Genomic DNA, 5,266 nt, shown 5'->3' with positions numbered 1-5,266 from the left:
CACAAGAAAGGGCAGTTGAACAAAGTGGTAGGTGCACTAAGTAGAAGGGTCATGACAGTTCAACAGATTTGGCTCTAAAGCATTGGGATAGAGAGTTTTAAGAATCTATACAAGGAAGATGAGGACTTTGTTAAAGCTTACAAGGTATGCAATGATTTTGAGAATCATTTTCATAGAAAAATTTTAGAATATACCTTACAAAATGGGTTTTTATTCAAGGGTAACCAGTTGTGTGTGCCAAGGGGTTCAAAGAGAGAGAACCTAATGAGAAGCATAATGGCAGCCTAAGTGGACACTTAAGTGTGAGCAAAACCTTAGAATTAGTGAAAAGGTTCTATTATTGGCCCAAGCTAGTGAAGGATGTAACTAAATATGTGGAGCAATGTATGGTATAAATGAAAGACAAATGAGGAATGATAAATGCGAATCTTTATTAGTCTTTACCAATTCCAAACAAGCCATGGGATTGTGTAAGTATATATTTTATTGTAGGTTTTCCCAAGACTAAGCAAGGGTATGATACAATTTATGCTTTTGTTGATAGATTCGGTAAAAAGGGGCATTTCATCCCATGTAGGACAACTAATGATGCAAGTCATATTGTCCATCTATTTTTCAAAGAAGTTGTGAGGATCCATGGACTTCCCTTTGTAGAACCCAAGATTGTTATTGTCAATGAAACACTAAAATTAGACAAAGCATTCAACAAAACAAACAAGGTTAACACCTATGAGAGGACCTTCAACAAGAAATTAAGACAAACAAAAAGAATACAAACCTCACTCTTCCAAATCTCTGCAAGTTGAAGACGATTTTTCCAAGTGATGGAGATGTGTGCTCAAATGTTGCTCAAGCTTCAATGGAGGAGATGAATCAAAATATAAGTGTGGATGGATTTTTCCATTATGATGGTATTTTGGTAGTTTTTAGGCTCTCAAAATAACATGATAACTTTAGCATGGAAGTGGATGATCTTTTGTGAAGGATGAAGGGTTCAATTTATAGGCCAAGGATGTGAGGATGGAGGGTCAGTATGAAAGATGAGGGATGGCTAGGACACAAGGAGCATAAAGCACATAGATTGCGCTTTCTCAAATCTATAGCCTTGTGACAAGTGTCACAAGGAGAGAGGACGTGAGAGGATGGGAAAAATGGAGGGAAAGTAAGGGGACAATGGAGTTATGAGGGGGATGGTGTGTGTAAGAGGAATGTAAGAGAATGTAAGGGATGTGTAAGGAGTTATTAATTCTCTGTAAAAGCATTTAATGCATGTGGGTTGGGGTGTAAGAGGGATTTGACTTTGGTTTGGCTTAGGAATTATTAATCTAGGATTAGAGTTGTGCACATGATTAGGGTGAGGATTAGACTTGTATTAGAGGGGCGATTGGGATGCAAGTGGGTTAAGTACTCAAGCAGATTTAATTAGTTGGTTAAATAGGATTAGCATGGGTGAATGGGTTGAATTTATCAAAGGATAGGGATTTAGGAATAGTTAGGGGTTAGAGATTGATTTATTAAATAAGTTATTTAATAAAAGGGGATGTGGGATTAAGTTAAATAGGTATAATGCAATTATTTAATTTAATAGAAGAATAGGGATTTAATTGATAATTTAGACTTTGGATTGTCATTTAAATTTATCAATTGGACTATAGTTAATTAAATGAATTAATTAACTAGGAGATGACAATAAATTAATTAAATATTAAATACTAAATTAAAGATGTCTTAGGAGATGACTAAATATGATTACTTAAATGATGTAGTCAAATTTAGGTGTCTACATTTTACCCCTCTTTGACATAGTGTTGGGACAACATCATTTCGAAGAAGTTTGAAGATAGATGACACAAAGAAAATTTTTAAAGCAAAAAAATTGCCCCAGTCTCAAAGAGAAAGAGAAGAGATTGGACTATTTGATGCCCCCTCAAAAAGGCTATAAAGAGAGAAGACGAGGCTTGTCAACTTCTTGAAAAGTACAAGAATCTAGGGGATAAGCTGGGGGATGCAGATTGATTAAGAGAGGGTGAATAGGGACTCAAACTCTCACTATGGGAGAATGACACTAAGGGGAACCATGTGCGTAGGGATAATTGTGGGTTAAGAGCACGGGATGGGGATGGGGGGGATTGGTTGTTTAAATTGAACCTAGGTAGGATGATGAGAGTGGGATAAAGGGGGTGGTGGAAACTTTAGATACTTTTGGGATTGATAAAGCTATGGGAACATGATTGTAGGACTGATTTGATTAGATTCTTGGATAGGATTTTTGGTTGGATATTCTTGGATTCTGAAAAGTGGTTGGTGTTTTAGTGGAATGGAGGGAGATTGAATCCATTGAAGTTTGAGCGTGGGGGTACTCCAAAAGTGAGCACCTCCATGTAGTTGATCACTAAGTTTGATATAGGAATATTGGAGATATCCCAAGGTTACAAAGAACATCAAGGCCTTTTTACCAATATTACATAGGATTGATGCAAAAAAAACATGCAAGGATTGCCCCAGCATTTTACATGAATCCCAAAGTAATCAAAGTGGAAATGAAACTAGGTAACCCACAAGAAAATGGTATTTCCCAAGTGCACCACATAACCACAAGTCGTCATATGCTTGGAATATACAAGGATCACATCTGACTGACTCACAAGAAGAAAACCAATAAAGAAAAAGACCTGATCAAGACCTTGCTCTTGAATTGCCCAATTCACATCACACCATGATATGAAAGATTGTGGTGACTTTGAGAAGGGAACAACCAAATTTCTTGTAAAAGATAAAAAAGAACTAAAATTAAAATCCAATATTGAAAGAAAGAGTAAATCAACAAAAAATAACCTTTTGCCAAAGAGATCAGAAGGACAGGAGACACACTACCCAAGATCAGACAAGAGGAAAATTTAACCTGCAAGGATATGTCAATGGCATCTAGAGGGGTGATGTGATTGAGAATAACTAAAACTTTTAGGACAACACATTGATGACAAAAGATCTAACATGAGGACTTCCTGAAATGCATAGCTAGGAAAGTTGTATAGTTTGATCAGACATGAGTTGAAACAAAAAACTAAGATATAAAATGGTAGTAAGCTAAGGACTGACTCTGGGGGATGTAAAACTGACTAACCACAGTAATTTCAAGGATCATTATACAAAAGCTCAAGATGAGGTGATAATGGAACTTGATATGATATAGGACAATGTGAAAAAGCTTAGGATGAGGAGATAGTGAAACTTGATTTGATAGAGTACAATGAGTATAGTAAAAGGGTTTGGTACATGAAAATGATATAATGATATGATACATCTATATGATACATGGATATGGTACATGTGGAACTGCCAAGATATGATACATGGATATGATACATGTGCTCCAATGGTGATGTTGGAACATCTAGAGAACATGGGGAGATTGATGAGTGGATCGGGTGAGAGGGTGGGTGGGTGTGGATCGTTAATAGATAATGGGAAGGCCAAGTACACATGGCACCTATTGCTAGGCTTCCACCAAGGTACCTATCCAAGGCACCTAAATTGCCAAGTTTTCACCATTGGATGCTTGTTTTTCTTTCGCTTTTTTGGATATTATGCTCTTTTTGTTCCTTTTTCAGTACTTTTAAATATTTTTATTTTTTTTTACAATTAGCAAGATACACTAAGGGGCTTAGGCATGGAACTTCTTAAGGTGAATGATTTTAGCAGGATCATTCAGAGTTTTACCTTCTAGTGTTCATAACTGGCATCCTCCTGAGCTAAAAGATGATGTGACAACATATGGACCAAGCCATGTGGTCTCAAACTTGCCCTTCTTCTCTCGATCTACCTAGACTTTCATGTTTTCTTTGAGGACCATGTCATTGACCTAAAATTATCATGGGTGAACCTTTTTGTTGAAGTTGCACTTAAGTCAATTTTGGTAGACTATGAGGTGGTCATAGGCCTATTGTCTCCTTTAATCTAGTAGATCCAACTATGTGAGTCTGGTAACTCTATAGTCCTCATGTGATATCTATCCTCGCAAAGATATGCAGAAGGATGTGAGTTTGACCTCAATAGGTAGTACTACTTTGGCACCATAGACTAAGGAGTATGGAGTTATGCCTGTGGAGGTACATAATGATGTGTGGTAAGACCATAAGGTTGGGTTGATTTGTAAATGCCAATCATAACCAAAATTATTGACAACTTTCTTGAGGATTTTGAGAAGGGTTTTAGTAGTTGCCTCAGCCTAGCCATTACCTTGTAGAAAGTAGGGGCTAGAGAAATGGTGATGAATGTGGAGGGAGGTGCAGAACTCTTCCATATTGACATTTTCAAAGTTCCCTCCATTGTCTATAAAAATGGTAGTTGGGATACCGAAGTGGCATATGATATGATAGAGGATGAATTTAGAAACCTAAACTCATGTGGCACTGATAAGTGAGACTGCCTTCACCCACTTGGTAAAATAATTTTTTGTCGTGATGATCCATTTGTGGCCTTTTGAAGATAGGGGTGCAATAACATCGACAAGGTCAAACCCCCAGCATGTAAATGGCCATGGTGATGCAATGGGTTGGAGATCTTGAGTTGGAGCTTGTATCAAATTTGCATGTTGCTAGCAAGGTAGACACCATTTGACAAATTCATAAGCATCATGTTCAATAGTAGGCCAATAGTAGCCCGCTCTCATGATTTGTTGTGCTAGGATTATACTACTCATGTGACCATTGTAAAGTCTAAAATGTACCTCTTTTAATGCCATCGTGGCCTCATTTTGGTCTAAACACCTTGATAACCTCGACAGCATAGGGTGTTGGCTACAATAGTGTAGCGGGATGCTCTACGAATGAGGTTTTGGTGTTGGTTTTGTATGAGGTGAGGGGATATGATACCATTTTTTAGATAAGCATGAATTTCATGGTAGCATGGGGATTAGGGGCCAACCAAGACACATACTCATGTTGATTCATCATTCTTGTACGTAGGCTTGTATAGCTACTTGACTTAGAATTCATATTATGTAGCTTTGCAAGGAATCTCCAAAAGTGAACCAATGGTGGCCATTACACCTGGAGCCTTGTTTTGCAACCTTGGTACCTGTGTGAATTGGAATGTGGTGAAATGTTGCTTTAACTAGTGGACCAATTCTTTGTAGGGAAGTATCTTGTTATCTTTTGTTTGGTATTCATCAAGGACCTACTTGATAATGAGTTGTAAGTCTCTAAAGACATGCAACTCTATTATATTCTATTCAGCTGTTGTCTTGATCCCTACTATTAGAGAT

The sequence above is a fragment of the Cupressus sempervirens genome, chromosome 8 (genome assembly GCF_028749045.1).
Source record: "Cupressus sempervirens isolate cs-2001-9-10 chromosome 8, ASM2874904v1, whole genome shotgun sequence".
Taxonomy (NCBI): domain Eukaryota; kingdom Viridiplantae; phylum Streptophyta; class Pinopsida; order Cupressales; family Cupressaceae; genus Cupressus; species Cupressus sempervirens.
The sequence above is the reverse complement of the archived record's forward strand: the minus strand, read 5'-3'. Positions refer to the sequence as shown.